Source organism: Prionailurus bengalensis, chromosome D1, assembly GCF_016509475.1.
Source record: "Prionailurus bengalensis isolate Pbe53 chromosome D1, Fcat_Pben_1.1_paternal_pri, whole genome shotgun sequence".
NCBI lineage: Eukaryota > Metazoa > Chordata > Mammalia > Carnivora > Felidae > Prionailurus > Prionailurus bengalensis.
Window position 1 is genome coordinate 104,979,071 of NC_057346.1, and position 17,348 is coordinate 104,996,418.

General features: G+C 43.2%; 1 long non-coding RNA gene across 1 annotated transcript; it reads left to right on the forward strand.

Moving 5' to 3' along the window:
* Positions 1-1,641: 1,641 nt before the first annotated feature.
* LOC122482845 lies at positions 1,642-5,413 on the forward strand. The gene is made up of 7 exons (XR_006297228.1): positions 1,642-1,755; positions 2,450-2,538; positions 3,043-3,174; positions 3,369-3,425; positions 3,826-3,957; positions 4,718-4,816; positions 5,255-5,413. It is a non-coding gene; the product is annotated as an uncharacterized LOC122482845 (long non-coding RNA).
* Positions 5,414-17,348: the final 11,935 nt, after the last annotated feature.

Genomic DNA, 17,348 nt, shown 5'->3' on the forward strand with positions numbered 1-17,348 from the left:
TGGGTTACAAGAGGTTACTATGGACTACAAGTCCAGAAAAAATCGACTTGTGATAAAAATTTCCCGTACAGCCCAAAGTTTAATATGGAAAGTGTCTTGTGGAGTTGAAAATGTTATGTAATAAAATCAACTTCATTGCTCATATAAAATAACATAAAATAGAATTAACTAAAACAGAGGCTGATGAAGCTTTGGGGTGATGGTGAGTGGTCTGGAGCCAACGGCCAAGAAAGAATTCTTGAAGAAGTCTTTGGTGCCACAAAGTGATTTTATTAAAGCAAGGGGACAGGACCCATGGGCAGGAAGAGCTGCACTGGGGTCCTGATGGGTAACTCATTATATATCCTCAGGTTGGGAGGGGGTCAGGGATAGAGTAAGTCTCCAAAGAATTTTGGAAGTGAGGCTTCCAGGACACTGAGGGGTTAGCTGTTGCTAAGAAAACACCACTTATCACTGTTTAATAAAATCTCAGTCATGAGACCCCTCTGATGCATCTCAGGGCGGGGGGCCTGGGGGGGGGGTTGGGCATAAGTTTGGAGCATGATTGCCAGCGTATATCCTGGGGCAGTTGAGATAAAGGAAGTAGACTTACAGGATCCTCGAGGTTGGGACAATGGTAAGCCAAGGTTCTCTTTTGCCCCCAGCAAACCGTCATCCTTGAGGCAGCTGAGCTCCTAGAGGGAGGTCACTCTGTCGGTCTCGAGGACTTGGCAATGGGCTATAGGCAGTAGGGAATTTAATTTGTCATTTACCTTAGTTTCCCACATCACCACGGCAAGCATTTAAACCCCTTTCCTTTGTTCTTGGGTAGCCAGGAGTGTCCGAGGAATATCAGACATATTCCACCTGGTCGGGGCTGGGGGTGGGGGGTAGGCCAGCCTGTATTTGGCCCTCAGCTGGCCCCAAGCTCCCTCATCAGAAGCTTCAGCAAAGCCTTTATTTATGAAAACTCATCATTTGCATCCAGCTTCTACTACATCAAGCCAGGATAGTGTGTGATGTGGGAAACAGGCAGAAAGAAATGGCAGATAAAATTCAATTTCCTTATAACCTGCAGCCCGTTGACAAATACTTGAAGCAGGCAGAGCATAACATTCCTCCAGGAACTCCCCACTGTCTTAATGTTGATGCTTTGCTAGGGGGAAAAACAACCTGAGATGGACAGTAGCTGGGCCTCCAGGATCCTGTGTCTTCTTTAGCATGTGAAAATCACTTTGGAAACTTCCTCTTGACTTTACCTCCCCCAACTCCAGTCTCTTCTCATGGTTCGGTCCTGGGGCAGCTCTTTCTGCCCGGGGGTCATGTCCCCGTGCTTTGATAAAATCACCTTTTTTGCACCAAAGATATCTCAACAATTCTTTGTCTGCCGACAGCTCTAAAACCCCACCACTCCAACACCCCATCGGTGTGGGTCCCAGTCGTTGAGGATCTGGGCAAACACAGACTTCTGCCTAGTCCCGAAGAGGAGCACAGCAGTGGGGAGGAGCTGGTGTTGAGAACACGTGTGCCCTTTGATACAGTCTTTATGTGTGAGAAGTGGAGCTCGATTATTATCTTAGCTGAAGCACATCACAGATACTCATCTGGGAAGGTTGAGATAAGTCACAGGAAACAAATGGCCAACCCGGGACCCCGAGCAGAGTCTTCTTCATGCATCATACATCAGAGCAGGTCACTGTCTTTGAACGCTGTGAATTCGAGACCACGTCGCAGAAGGCACAACCACCCATTTGTGTGTGCTGAAGAGATGCATAGGTAGGAAGAAATCTTTTCTCATCTTTACCCCATGCTTTGTCTCCGAGAAGGTGTCTAGGTGGGAGGCATACAAGTGTCCGGACTATGGGGCATTCCGTAAATTGAGCTAGAGAAAATTTGTGAATGGAAAAATCTTGCTTGAAATCTTGCTGTGAGCGGGCAGTTGCTCTTGCTTCTGTAATATGAGCAGAAGGTAAATATCTGGCTTTCAGTCTTACAAGGTTTAGAGTCTCTGCTTTAGGATCAATAACTGTGTGCACATTGCCAAGGAGAGGCAGCTGGAATGCAATCTAGATTATTCTGAGCTGACTGCTTGGGTAGGTATGGGAACCGGGATAGAAGGAAAACTCTGGGTTATGCCAGAGACACCAAATCCCCTGTCCCTGGATTTTGCTGAGGAACAAAGAAGATATTTAAAAGTGAAATGCTAAGGGGGCGCCTGGGTGGCTCAGTCAATTGAGCGGCTGACTTTGGCTCAGGTCATCAATCTTGCAGTTTGTGGGTTTGAGCCCCGCGTGGAGATGGCCGCTGTCAGGGCGGGGCCTGCTTTGGATCCTCTGTCCTCCCCCCACCCCCCACCCCCCCCCGCCCATTCCTCCCCCACTTGCTTTCTCTCTGTCTCTCTCAAAAATAAATAAACCTTTAAAAAAAGTGAATCCATGCTGAGAAGTGTTTTCTTTCCTGGTGCCAACAGAAACACAGGGACATTTGAGGCAGAGACAGCCCGGGACTACACGATAAACCTTCCTGAGAGTGAGAGTATAACCCAACCACACTGGCCAGGTACCTGGGTTTTGCCCTCGCAGCAGCAGAGTCTGCTGCTCTTCCTGAAGGGGCAACCCCAGGTCTTAGGGGTGAGTGGGCCCGAGATCAGAGTGCAGGCTGTGGGGAGGGGCAGGCTTCCTGACACAAGACTGGGGTTTCCTCACAATACCCCCCTTCTCTAGATCATCGACGGTGGTCGTGAGCTGAACGGAACCATCCTGAACGTCACAGACCTTACGGATTCAGGAAGTGGAAAGAAATGGTGGAAAGCTGTCCACCACTGGAATTAAAAAAAAAAAAAAAAATTTCTACTTAGGTAGTAATTATAGGAATAAATACTTTCAGACTAACGTCAGTGTCCTGCATTGGACAAGGAAAAAGATTCGCTCTGTAGACTGTCACCTTCCTGGGACCTTCTCAGGCTTGGGGTCTCAGCGGTGGGAAGAAGTTAACAGGCACTGATCTGAGAGAGAATCTTCCTCCTGAGAAGCTGCCCCTCATAGGATGTCTCTTACCTTCCAGGTGGCTCAGATCCTGATTGGGCTGATAATACTGTGCCTGGGTGTGACAATCAGTACTTTCCCCCTATATGACTATGATTCTCAATTTTGCCTTACCACTGAAATACGCTATCACCTATGGGGACCCTTCTCTGTGAGTATTAGTGATTGTTCCAGTGTTTCAAATTTTTCAAGGGTCTTCCAGACCTTCATCCTTGTCTCTCAAAAACCCATGCACTGCTGTTTAGGTCCTAATCTTGGGCTGACTGGGTAGATAACACTGGCAGGGGAGTGGGGGAAATCAGGTGGATGGGACAAGCTCTGAGTGGGTTTTCTCTCTCTGGTCAGTTCTTCATATCTGGAGCGCTGTCCATTGCTGCTGGAAGGAAAGTAACCAAGGGTTTGGTAAGTGTTTCCTTGCGGAGGCTCGAATGGGTCTAGTGAAGTAAGGAGCTGTTCAGCTACAAGGCTAGGGCACCTACAACTTGCTGGTTCTCTCGAAGTGGACCCTAGAAGTGGTTCCAGGGGGGTCCCTAGAAGGGCTTCCTTCGTGGCACTTAGGCAAGAATGGTGGGCTCAGCTCTGTGCTCTGTGAGGTTCCACGTGCCCACGTGCTTGCTATACGAGAGCGCCTGAGGGAGTCAAAACCACGACTTTACCAGAAGTTCCTTTTTAAACTGGGGAAGATCTCCAAGTAAACTCCCAGACTCAGCTCAGATGAGCTGAATGTCCCCGACTGGCACATCTAACCTGGGAAGAACACGAGAAAGGTTTGCAACAACTCTTCTCTCTTATTCTCCTTCAGATCCAAGGCAGCCTGGGAATGAATACAGTCAGTGCCACCGTAGCAGGCATTGGCATAATTGTGATAATTTTTGAAGAAATAATCATGTATGACACAGTGATGTGGAAGTCTTCCTATGAAGTTGCATTTATAGTAAGTATATCCGGTTGCAGTCACGGAAACCTGTTAACTGGTTTTGTTTGAATTTTTCTCTTAATTCTCACCATGGAATTGGCAGCCGTTGCTTACTTAGATTCTGGACACTCTCCTGAAGGCTAAGGAACCTAGCCTTTTGCGTCTTGCTGGGAGTACTGAGCAAAAAAAAGTTAGCTTTTTAGTACCATTCGTGTCTGAAGGCCCCGATGTGTGGTTGGTGAGTGGAAAATTCTGCAAGAACTCAGTTTTCCCTGGGGCACTTTTCTCTTGATTTGAAAAGCCATCCGAAGAGAAAAAAAGAAAAACTGGTGTTCCCGGTGCTCCATGAACAACCACCTGATATGACTGGGGAGGGTGTGTTGGTATTTGAATTGCAGAGTGAGGGAGAAGTTCAGAGGGTTAACTGTAGGGTGTCCTGTGTCATAAGGAACAACGGCCGACGGACCAAAGGAGACGTGTAAGGCCCAAAAGTCAACACTGGTCATGAAAGGTGGGTAGCAATCAGGCAAACAAACCACCAGAAATCAGTATGGACACGCCCAGACTTACCTGACATTCTAGACCCTGTGAGTAAGAATAGAATTCCAACAATCCATTTTCAAGTTGTTTGAATTGGGAGAAAATTCAGGAATCCCTCCTAAGGAAAGGGGTTCCTAGTGCCAGATGTGAAATTTTGCCAACAATTTTCTCTCTTACAATACCTGTTTTTCTGTCTTCTATAGCCTGTGTCTTCTATAGCCTTCCATGTGTTTTCCAGGGCATGCTAACCGGACTGCTGCTCTTGTCTCTGGCGGAAGGCTGCATTGCTCTGGCTCTCTCCATATTTGTGTGCAGGGCGGCCTGTTCCGTCAACAAGGTGAGTGTTCTGGGTCTTTACAGGGTCTCTCTCTCTCTCTCTCTCTCTCTCTACTCTGCTTCGTTCTCTGTGTGTGTCCTCTATTCTTTTTGTGGGGAAGATTAGGAAGAGGGAAAGTGCTGTTCCATGTATAAAGTCTTTATCTCCTTTGAAGGAAGTGACACAGGGGGAGACACAGGGAAATAGCCAACCACACTCAGCCAAAGAACTATCCCTAGACACTGAAGAGTCCTCTTTTTCTCGAATGAAGGTCACTTCTGGCATTGTTGAAGAGGTGTAGGGAAAGGAAGGTTAAGGCAAGAATGGGAACCTAGACCTGCAAAGTATCAGGATTCAGAAGGAAGGTGCTCAGTGACCATACGGTTTCTAAAGCAAATGAGATGGTTTCTTTCTCCCTATTGTCGACTACAAGAATCTAATGTTCTGATTTTTCCACAGGTGGTGGTTTTCTTGCCAAATAATGACAACAGCCCCTCTCCTGACCATTTGTATGATGAGGTCGCATTTCAATAGATCCCTGCGGTGTGGCATTTCCAGTCAGTTTGACCTATCGAATCTCCCTCAGTTGGCTGTTTACCACATGGGACTAAGACTGAGAGTACATCTGTCTGACTGTTCTTAAGTTTACATACATGGAATCTTGCTGTGACAAAACACAGGATAATAAAGATTGCTTTTATTTGCTGATGAGGATTATTCTTTTGATTCCCCACCGTACGATCTACCAGCTTTTCAAGGAATCAGGAAACAGTGTCATTTTAAGGTCTCCAAATCTGTGTAAATGGAAATAAGTTGCTTGATTCAGATTTTCTTGTATCAGTCCATGTCGTGCCGAATCTTTCACCAGAGGAAAGAAGTCCATGTTGGTTACTTCTTATTCCAACAGCTCCATGTGTCCCTAGTTTTTTTCAGATTCTGCCCCTCTGGATGAAGATCCAGGACATTTCTACTGCCAATGAATTCTTAGCTAGCGTCAAACAGAATATAACCTATATTTTTCTTCCTATGTTCCTTGATGACACTCTCAGACAAGGGCAGTGTGGTATTCAGAAAAAATCAGTCCTCAAAGCTCTTTAGATCCTGATTCCCAGAACCATTAAATATGTTACATGGCAAACGGGAGTCAAACATTGCAAAAAGAATTAAGAAGATTACTAATCCTAGATTGTCTTTCTGGCCCAATAGAATCACACAGGTTCTTAAAAGTAGATAAATTTTCTGGTTGTGGTCATGGAGAGTGATTTGACAATCAAAGAGTCACAGATGCAGTGTGAGAAGGGCCTGGCCCCCCACTGCTGGCTTCGAAGGGGCTCGAGCCAAGGACTGTGATTATATTGGGCCCAAGAGATAATTCAGGAAAATGTCCTTTTTTTTTTTTTTTTTTTTTTGAGAGAGAGAGAGAGAGGGCACAAGTGAGTGAGGGGCAGAGACAGAGAGAGAGAGAGAGAATTCCATGGTGAACAGAGAGAGAGAAAGAGAGAGAGAGAAAAGCAGGGCTCACCTGAAGCAGGGCTCGAGCTCATCCCATGTGGTACCTTGAACTCACAAGCCATTAGATCATGACCGGAGCCAAAGTCAGATGTTTAATGACTACCCAGGCACCCAGGAATCTACATATTTTAAAGCAAGATGTAAACAACCCTTTACTAAGCAATTTGTCCTGTTTGAGGAGACACTGGTTTGTCTTCCAGTTAATAAACGATGGGTGATCCAGATGTACATTGTGGGGAAAATCCATGATGCTGGACCAATAATCTTAAGTGATCTTAAGGGGGAAAAAAGGTAAAATTGGACTCATAACTCACATCATTAAAAAAAGGCAATTCCACATGAATAATGGATTAATTTAGAAAAGAAAACCACTACAAAGTCTATAAGGCAGTGTAGAAGGATATATTATTATGTTGAGGCACAGAAAAATTTGTCAAACAAGATGCATAAAAGTTGCCCGAAGTATGTTTAATACAGTCCGTGAAAAATTAATTTTTCAATTCAAAAGAAATATAGAGTGAAAAATCACGAAGTAACTTTCTAGAGTATAATTGTAACACACAAAACATCAACAGGATTAATGTGCAGAGTCTTTATAGATGGCCGCAAACCAATTTAAAAAGCAAACATAGAAAAGGGCAAAAAATATTAACAAGGACTTCATAGACGAGGACATGCAAATAAAAAAGAAACACAAGAAAATTCACCTCATCAGTCTTCAGAGAAATGTCAGTTAAGTCCATAGTGGGGCACAACTTCCCACTGACTAGGGAACCTGGTAACTCCAGCTGTTGGCGAACATGCAGACCAATGTGAATATTTGCTCTTATTTTGAAGGAGACATTTGATTTAAAAAAAGTACTTCGGAAAACCACTTTAAGTTTTCTCATAAAGTTGCATACTGCATTTCCTAAGAACCAGTTCTTGCACTCCTAGGTATAGACCCAAGAGTACACTTGTACTCATGTAGACTGGGAGTCAGGCACCGCAAGGTATCTTAAAGGAAGGATAGCAAACAATTGAAACAATGCAAACATCCATCTATATAGCATGGTGGATTATATATATATATATATACACACACACACAAATACAAATGAAAAATTTGTCAAACAAGATGTCAAAAAAATTTTATTCATTTGTTTTTATATTTATGTATTTGAACAAATAAATAAATGGACACACACACACACACGAGAGAGGAGAATATGTACACACTTAGGAACATTATAAAGCAGTGAAAATTAATGAACCACAACTCCATGTGGCAACCTCAGTAGGTCTATGATGGATGAAGCAAGGAAGGGACACATCAGAGGAAGCAGAGTAATGGCGCATATGGTCTATCCTCACGGGGAGATGCCCAGACCACGGAGAGAGAGGATTCTGATTATTTTTGAAAATGATAATTAAGCCTACCCAATAATTCATGTTAGAGATTTCCTCATTATTTTTCTTTTCTTTTTATTTTGTTTCATATCCTTCAGTTAATCCAGTTATGAGAATCTTTCTGTAAACCACCAGGCCATGATCTTTATGAGAATGTGCGTATTTGCAATGCCAGCTCCTTAAATGCCTCAACTCCCATTTCATTGGCATAAAGCATACCAAAGGGGTTCTCTATTTCCTATGAAAAGCTAGTGTTGTTTTTTTTTTTTTTTAATTTTTTTTTTCAACGTTTTATTTTATTTTTGGGACAGAGAGAGACAGAGCATGAACGGGGGAGGGGCACAGAGAGAAGGAGACACAGAATCAGAAACAGGCTCCAGGCTCTGAGCCGTCAGCCCAGAGCCCGACGCGGGGCTCGAACTCCCGGACCGCGAGATCGTGACCTGGCTGAAGTCGGACGCTTAACCGACTGCGCCACCCAGGCGCCCCAAGCTAGTGTTGTTTTATAAAGAATAGTGCATGAATAGATTCCCCCACAATAGATAGACTCGGGCATGAACTATAGTCAAACTACTTATGAATGGTGTGACTTTCAACAGTGGTTTTTTCTTTTAAGTTTATTTATTTATTTTGAGAGAGGGAGAGAAAGAGCAGGGGAGGGGCAAAGGGAGAGGGAGAGAGAGAGAATCCAAAGCAGGCTTCGCGCTAGTAGTGTGGAGCCCGACACGGGGCTCAAACTCACGCATTGCGAGACCGTGACCTAAGCCAAACCCCAAGAGTCATCCAACTCAGTGAACTGGCTGAGCCACCCAGGCACCCCTTACAGGAGTAGATCTTATCTTTGCTAGATCTGAATTCTCCCATTTATAGAACAGGGGTAACTATTGGGCGGTGTGGTATGGCTGGAGGGTTGCTTTCTCTTCCAAGGGTGTTTCCTTCCAGGGGGAGGGAGCTCCACCAGAGCAACATTTCTGGCCTTTTTCTTATCCATCACTTCCTACTTCCACAGAAAGGAGGAAGCAGTCTGTTACACCAGGGAGGAGGGACCTGGCATCATGTAGAGAGTTACTGCTCCCTATGGAAAAATGGGCTGCTGCCCGTGACGGTGTGCTAACCCTGTGTGGGGCCACCCCTGCCATGACTTTGCATGGTTGTGTCATTCTGAGACCCACTCTTGGGAAATCGAGCAGCCACCAGTTATAAGCCACATCTACCATTGTCAGACCTTTTGATCTTCTTCTGTTTTACTTGATTATTTTTCAAGAGGGTAGAAAGATGATGAAGGAAGATAAATAATATTTATCGGGTATTTCTCAAATCTCAGTACTTGGTGCTTAAGTCCGGACCACTCAAAAGAGAACAAAACTACTATTTTGGGTAGAATAATGCACACAGATGGTAACCTCCTGCAGGGACATTACCTTTTTGGAGGAATTACCTTTTTGCTGCCCTGTAGAAGGGCCATGCAGGGTTTCTTCTAAGATAGCCATTGAGAGTATAATATCACTGTCCCTTGGTGGCTAGTTATATCTATAAACTATAATAGAACCAATAAGGGATATCTATAACTATTTCTGTATCTGTCTATGTATTCATGTATCTATCCATCTATCTATCAAGAGAGGAGAGAGAGATTTATTTCAAAGAACTGGCTCACACAATTATCAAGGCTCGCAAGTCCAAAACCTGCAGGGTAGCCCAGTAGTTTGGAGATCCAGCCCAGGGAAGAAAAGATGTTGCATTTTGAGTCCAAAGGCAGTCTGATGCTTTCTCTTGGAAAGTCAGTCTTCTTTCTGCTAAGACTTTCAACTGCTTGGACAAGGCCCACCCACATTACGAAGGGTAATCTGTCTTACTCAAGTCCACCAACTTAAATGTGAATCTCCTCTAAAAAATGCCTTCACAGAAACATCTAGAATAATGGTTTGATCAAATAATTGGGGACTGTGGCCCAACCAAGTGGACATAACATTAACCATCACAGTAAACACGTGGGAGGAATTTCTCAGTAAAGAAACTAGCTAAACATGCCAAAGAAGACAGTAGGCTATCGGCTGTTGCAGGAAGAAAAGCGTTCCCTAGTAATCTTTCACACATCAAGGAGGAGAAAATTATTTTTTCCCTGCAGCTCAGGAGAGTCTTCTGTGTTTTCTGAAGCACTCGTGAGCTTGTAATTCAAATGGGCAGTCTGGTCTGGGAAGGCATCCAAGAAGAATTTGCACTGAGAAGCAAACAGAATAGGGCAATCTACTGAATTTGAAACCCCCAGGCTTGTACAGAGGCTCACAAGTCATACTCAAAGATTATAACTGGGGGCGCCTGGGTGGCTCAGTGCGTTGAGCGTCTGACTCTTTATTTTGGCTCAGGTCATGATCCCAGGGTTGGGGGATTGAGCCCTGTGTCAGGCTCTGTGCTGAGCATGGAACCTGCTTGGGATTCTCTCTCTCTCTCTCTCTCTCTCTCTGCCCCCTTCTCCCTCTTGTGCACTCTCTTTCTCTCTAAAATAAGATTTAAAAAGAGATTACGTCTGTGCATTTCTAAAGAGTATACCACTTTTAGATAGGCTGATAGACATTTACTGTTTCCTGAGGTAATATGCAGGAGAAAGGTCAATGTTAAGCCTCTAAGGGAAGGCCTTCAGATGAAAACATCCTGCTAGCCTCTCTGTGTCAGAGAAGGAAGGCACAACTCAAGCACCTGATAAAAGGCGCTTCTACAAAGGAGATGAATTGAGATACACACAAATTGCTACAGCATATGCCTCTGTGGATAGAGATGGGGGAAGGAAATGCTTCTCAAAACCTGGGGCATTCATGAGTTAAGAAAGGTGATGTCTTGGGGCGCCTCGGTGGCTCAGTTGGTTAAGCATATGACTCTTAATTTCGGCTCAGGTCATGATCTCGTGGCTCGTGAGTTCGTGAGCCCCATGTCAGGCTCTGCACTGACAGTGCAGGGGTTGCTTAAGATTCTCTCTTTCTTGCTCTCTCTGCTCCCCCCTCCCCATTCTCTCTCAAAAATAAATAAAATTAGAAGAAAGAAAGAAAAAAGAAAGACAATGGCTTGAAAAACTCACAGTAGAAGCGTCAGGGACTTACTAGAGCCTTGAGCCAAATATGAAACAGGGGTTTCAGTGTAGGAATTTGGCGAGGGTGCTTCTCCAGCAGAAACAGGTGATGTGGTCAGGAAGCCACCATCCAGGTAGGCAGGTTTCATGGGCTTAAATAATCCCTGGTTAGGAAATGGAAGCATTTATTGTGGTATAAAATTAAAAATGGCCAGAGAGGCCCTGCCAAGACACAGAATGCAAAGACAATACAGATGTGGTGGGAGAATGAGAAATCACTGCATTAACCTGGGTCTTCCCTCACTTCCTGTTTTCATCCAGACTTCCTGCTGAAAAAAGAACAATTCCTGGAGGCGGAGCTAACCACTTTGGTCGTTGGATGGCATGAAGGGGACCGTATTAGACACTGAGCCTGGGTCAGGGAGAAGCATGCCAGACAAAATTTCAAATCCCCAAGGGTGACAGCGGAGACAAGATCAGGAGTTCAAGGTAGCAAGGGTGAAATGGCAAAACCAAGGAATTCATAGTGGGAGAAACGAGAGGCACAGATGCGAGCAATGCCCCGGTGCGTTCTTACGCTCGTGCAGTGCAGTGATGTGTGAACCTGTAGGTATGACTTCGGATGCTTGGACTCCCACAGAGGACGAAGGGCCACCATCTGGGAAGGGGTGATCGGCCATCAATGTCTCCTTTCATATCTTCTCCAATGGCAAATCCAAGAGCGACTTCTAACTAACCCCATATTGTATTTTTTTTTCAGTTTATTGAAGTGAAAGTCACATAACATAAACATTTCTCCCCCATTTCTCCCCTCTCTCAGGCCCTGACAACCACCAGTCTACACGCTGTCTATGTGGTTTACTCATTCTGCATATTTCATATGCATGGAATCATACAACATGTCTGGCTTCTTACACTTAGCATAATGTTTCAGCTCATACGTATTTTAATAGGAATTTAAATACAGCAGAGAATAAGGCAAAATAGAGAGCTAGTATCAGGCCTGATAGAATATTGGCTAATACTCACTGAGCTTTTAGCATATGTCCAGCTTTGTAGATGTATAAAGCACCTTGCAGACAAAATGTACTTTGTAGACAAAAATCTCATTTTTCCTCAAAACAGCCTTCTGATACAGGTCTACTAATGTCCTCTTTTAGAGACCATGGAGATAATAAGTAATTTTGCAAGATCACAGGCTAACGGCACTAGCATCTGATTCCAGGGCTCATTCTTTTAAAAGTCATTCTTCACTTCAGTGGGTGTACCTTTAATTGCAGAACTTAAGAGAAAGTCAGTCTTGAATAAAAGTGGAGGAAGGAAAATGAGATTAGTTACAGGAGAGCACTCTTTGCTTCCAGATTGCCTTTGCATATTCAACTGGCCCATTCTCATCTCTACATGTATCTAATGTGTATAGATATATTATCGGTTTTTTATATTCTCATAAGGCAGGTGACGGGTCCTTTTTCTCTCAGAGCAAATTGTTCCTGAGATCAATATGTACCTGTGCCTGTTATTTGTTTCCTGTAATAGGATCAGAGTCAGAGTGACTGGGTTTATATCCAGCCCACACTTAAGCCAGGGCCCTAGGAGACGATGGACTAGAAGCACATTCTACACTGAAGCAGGCTCTCTACAGTCAACCTCATTCACTGACAACATAGGGAACAGTCATGACACTGGCCCTACAGAGTTCCATTATTCTTGTAGACCAAGGACGTCTGCATGTTTTCCATTCCTCCCTTTTTGGAACTGTTGTTTCCCACCCTTGACTATACACGAATTAGAGTAGGGGGCGATGGAAAATAAACGGATTTGTTGTTGGTGTTGCTGTTTTTTAATTCAGAGGTCTCTGACTGTGAGGAATAACAGCCGGAACAGATGAAGCAGACTACATACACCCAAAGGTTCCGGTTCTTAGGATGAGTATGTTGACTGGGTGGAGTTGTTTCCTTTGATGAGAAGAGTATGTTTTGAGATGGGAAAATGCCAGTGGGTAATTTTGCCAACAGAATTACAGGTGGTGGAGAAAACTCACTCTTGCTCAGAGTCTATTTTGCCATCCATTCTAGACACAGAGTTAACTACATTTTAGCATCCTCTGCAGGCAGTTCTATACTAAGACCTCATTCTGGAACATTACTGACAGGTCTGGAGCATGGACTCCCATGGTGACCTCCTCTGTTGTGCCTTCCTTACAGTTTACTAACATACGTATAGGGTTCTAAGGAATGGTGAAGGCCAGACGGATGAGGTCAGGGTCACTGGGTCACAACCTGGGGAAGAGCTGCTTCTGGCTAGGGGTGCTCAATGTGAATTATTGTGTGCCTGAGAAATGAATTTCTATTATGTGTAAGGAGTTAGACTTCCATATGTCTGTTTCAGGGTCTACCCTCATCACACCATTTTCTACTTCCTGCATACCATGTGTAAGGCACTTAACTTCTCTAGATTTCTTGTTCCTAACTGGTAAAAGCATTGTTTATAGGCACTGTCGTCAGATAAGAGTTGTGAGAATTGATTCATTTAATAGATTTGAACTCCTTAGGACAAATCTTGGTCCTCAGTATTATTCATTATTTCTTAAGGAAACCTCGTTTGATTTCCAGAATGCTCGGTCTTCAGAAATACCCCTTTGTCTTTGTTTTGTTTTGACTTTTTTCCTCTAGTAATTTTCATTTTGAAAACATTTCCCATTTAATTTTTTTTAATTTTTTTAACGTTTATTTATTTTTGAGACAGAGAGAGACAGAGCATGAACAGGGGAGGGTCAGAGAGAGGGAGACACAGAATCTGAAACAGGCTTCAGGCTCTGAGCGGTCAGCACAGAGCCCGACGCGGGGCTTGAACTCACGGACCGCGAAATCATGACCTGAACCGAAGTCGGCCGCTTAACCGACTGAGCCACCCAGGCGCCCCAACGTTTCCCATTTTAGATAGATAGCTGTAACTGGGACCTCTGATTAATGGTTTGTTTTACTCTTAATTGAGTTGTTGTTGTATCTTTCAAACTCTATAAACGATCAAGGCTGCAAGAAGGCCTGGTTCAAGGGACAGTCCAAAGATAGAAGATATCTAAGAAGATTAGTATGCCCTGTTTACTTGGTTGTGAAATATTCTGTAGCTGATGGATGGCATGATTTGCTCACGAGAGTTAAACAATCTTATATATACATCTGACACTCACAATCAGATTAGGCCCTAAAAGGGGAACCTGCCAGCGTACCCCATCTGCACTAAGGAACACAGAAGATTTAAAAGTAGCATTTGTCATCTCTTGGTTGCAGGACCGGGGAAAGAATCAAGCTAATTTCCACTTCTCGCTCTCTTAGAGAGTCAATAACATGCTTGGTGGAGACCCACCCTGAGTGAGTAGTCCTGGGGCAGAGATGGCTCCTCCCTGTTGTCTGGATATTTGGAGAAGAGCTGTTTTCCTCTAGCAGGAGATGAGTTTAGGGAACTAAAGCGAGGTGTGATAAGATCTCACCCCCTAGATCAGGGAAGTGGATGGGTTGTGTGTAACCTGATATAACCTAATCTCCATTACGGAAAGCTAGAAACACAGGACTGAGCAATCGGGGTCTAGTAATATGAGGAAGACTTGGAGCCTGAATCCAAACTTTTTGAAGCTACCCAACCAGATGGTAATGGTGTCTCACCTGCCAGGAAAGAGCATGTTCTTAGTTTTACAAGTGACAAGGGGTGATTTCTGAATTTCTGTAAAGAGAGCACTGATTCTCATGAGAGTAAAGGCAGCTAGAAAAGTTGTCTGAAGAACTGTCTTCATCTTAGCCATCTATCTATCTTCCGGCTTCTGCTTCTGGAGGAATAGTCCTCTGGCCTGTGAATAATGTCTTAAAAACAGAACAAAACTCTTTATTGAGGTACAACTGGTGTATAAACACCACCATTGTTTTAAGACTACCATGCGAAAAGTTTTGACTTATATACACAACCATGAACCATCATCACAATGAAGATAATGAACAGAAACACCACTCCCTCCAAATTTCCTGCTCCTCCTCACCCCCATCCCCATTACCATAAATTATTGATCTGCTTTCTGTTGCTATTTTATATAAATGGAATCATACAGCATGTAGTTTTTCTGTCTTCTTTCACTTGGTGTAATTATATTGAGATTCATCCATGTTGCATTGTCTACAGACGGTTCATTCCTTTTTATTGCTTGGTGGTAGCATTCCTCTGTTTGGATACGTTACAATCTGTGTATTCACTTACTTGTTAACAGACACTTGGAGTGTTTCCGGTTGAAAGCTATTACGAATAAAGCTGCTATGAACATTTGTGTACATATGCCTTTGTGTTAACATACACTTTTATTTCTCTTGGGTATTTACCCAAGAGTGGAATATCTGGGTCATCGGTACGTGTTCAGATTTTTAAGAAACTGCCAAAATGTTTTCCAGTGTGATCATTTCACATTCCCACCAGCTGCGTATGAAGGTTTCTATTCTCCACATTCTTGCCAATACTTGTTATGATCAGTCTTTTTCATTTTAGCCATTCTGATAGGAGTATAAAAGAATCTCATGGTCTTAATTCGCATTTCTTAACAACCAGTGATCTTGAGTACCTTGTCACATGCTTATTTGTAATTGCTATATCTTCTCTGGTGAAGTGAAGATTCAGCAGATCCAATTATTTTTCACATGTATTACTTGGGTTGTTTGCTATTTTGTTATTGAGTTTTGAGAGTTCTTTATGTATCCTGGATACATGACTATTATCAAATATATGTTTTATAAATATTTTCCCCCAGTCAGTGGCCTCTGTTTCCATTGTCCCAAGAGTGTCCTTTGATGAACAGAAGTTCTTAATTTCTTCCTGTTAGAATGCCAGAATGACTTCTTAAATATACTGCAAGACTCTGTCATACTCTGGGGAGTTGGGGCTTTGTCCTTTACACGGCTATATGTATCTCTGAGCCAGTGGCTATTATGTATTGTTATAACCCTAATGGATAGAATACGGTGACCCCTCTCAAGAAATATCCCAGTGATCCATTTGTAAAGTTTATGCTTTTCACGGAAGTTTATTCTCTGCTGAAGTAGAGTGTTGGTTCCTATGAGGCAGGGGTGAGGCATTTATCAGGTACACCGTAAGGTTTCCACCAAAACTAGTAACAGTGAGTCATTTTGGAATCTTCAAACCAGTGAATCAGAAGAAAACGAAAGAAGGTACTCTATAGAACCCACTTTCTTCGAGGAATTAGTATTGCTCTTAAGTGATAGGGGTGTAAAGTATTATGTCAGGAACTCATGGGATTCACCAGGATGCCTCCTGATGTTTCCATGTCTCGTAATAACCACAAATAGGTAAATGGAACAACCATGGCCTGGAAAAGGGATAAAACCAGAGGCTCAGACCTCTCAAAGGAGAATGTCTGGGCTGCCCTAATGGAGAAGAAATTGAGACAATCAGAAGTACTGAGTGAGGGTGAGTGGAATCTAAAATGGAGCTTAAAAGAAGGAATTGATGGATACTATTGAAACTTCAGAACAACTGTAGCTGTGGGTACCATTGCTTGTTCCTCTATTGCAATATTTTTGTTTTTGAGAAGTTTTCATGTGAAAAAAGGCTCTAGCGTAGGGAATGAGTGTAGTTGAGCAGGACATGATTTGGCCAACACTGTTTGGTCACTGACCAACCCATGTCCCACAGGTCTTTTTTCTAGAGCACACTCTTGATTCTTTGCCTGAGGACTTTCTCCAACCCCAGAGAGGTAGGTCCTGCATATGTACATGGCAGGAAGATATTGCCAGGGAATTAATAATTCCTGAGAACAGCTTTTAAATAGCGACAGCTAGGAGTTGATATATAAATATAGTTCCTAGATTTTTCCTTCTAAACTAAGATCCACTTCGTATACAGTTGGAACTGACTCGCTAAGGTATATTTTACTGGTTGCATTTGCTTGTTATGGGCTGAATTGTGTCCTCCTAAAATGTATATGTTGAAGTTCTGGTGCTCAATACCTCAGAAGGGGATTGTATTTGAAGATAGTGTCTTTTAAAGAGCTAATTAAGATAAAATGAAGCCATATTTTATGCAATCCAATTGTCACCAGTGTCCTTATCACAGGAGGGTTAGGACAAAGACATATACACAGGAAAGACCATGTGAGGACACAGCAAGAAGGCAGCCATCTACAAACAAGGAAAAGAGGCTTCAGAGAAAGCAACCCAGCTGATACCTTGATCTTGGACTTCCAGCCTCCTGAGCTATGAGTAAATAAATTTCCGTTGTTGATTCTGTGGTATTCTTTTATGGCAGCTTGAGCAGGCTACCCCTGCTATCTTCATTTGACTATCTTCTATCTTCTCTTCCTCCCTACTGATGTTTTTCTTTGCTTCTTAAAAAATAGACACACAAATCCTAATCTAAAAATTTGCCTTTGATAAACCAAACCCTGGATAGTGCCTTATAAAACAAAAACAAAAACAAAAACAAAAACAAAAACAAAACACCATGATACCCAGTCACCAAGAAGAAAGCAACACTATTAAAAAAAAAGAAAAAAGATTGAGCAGTAGGTTGATTAAATCAGCATTCAGGTAATAA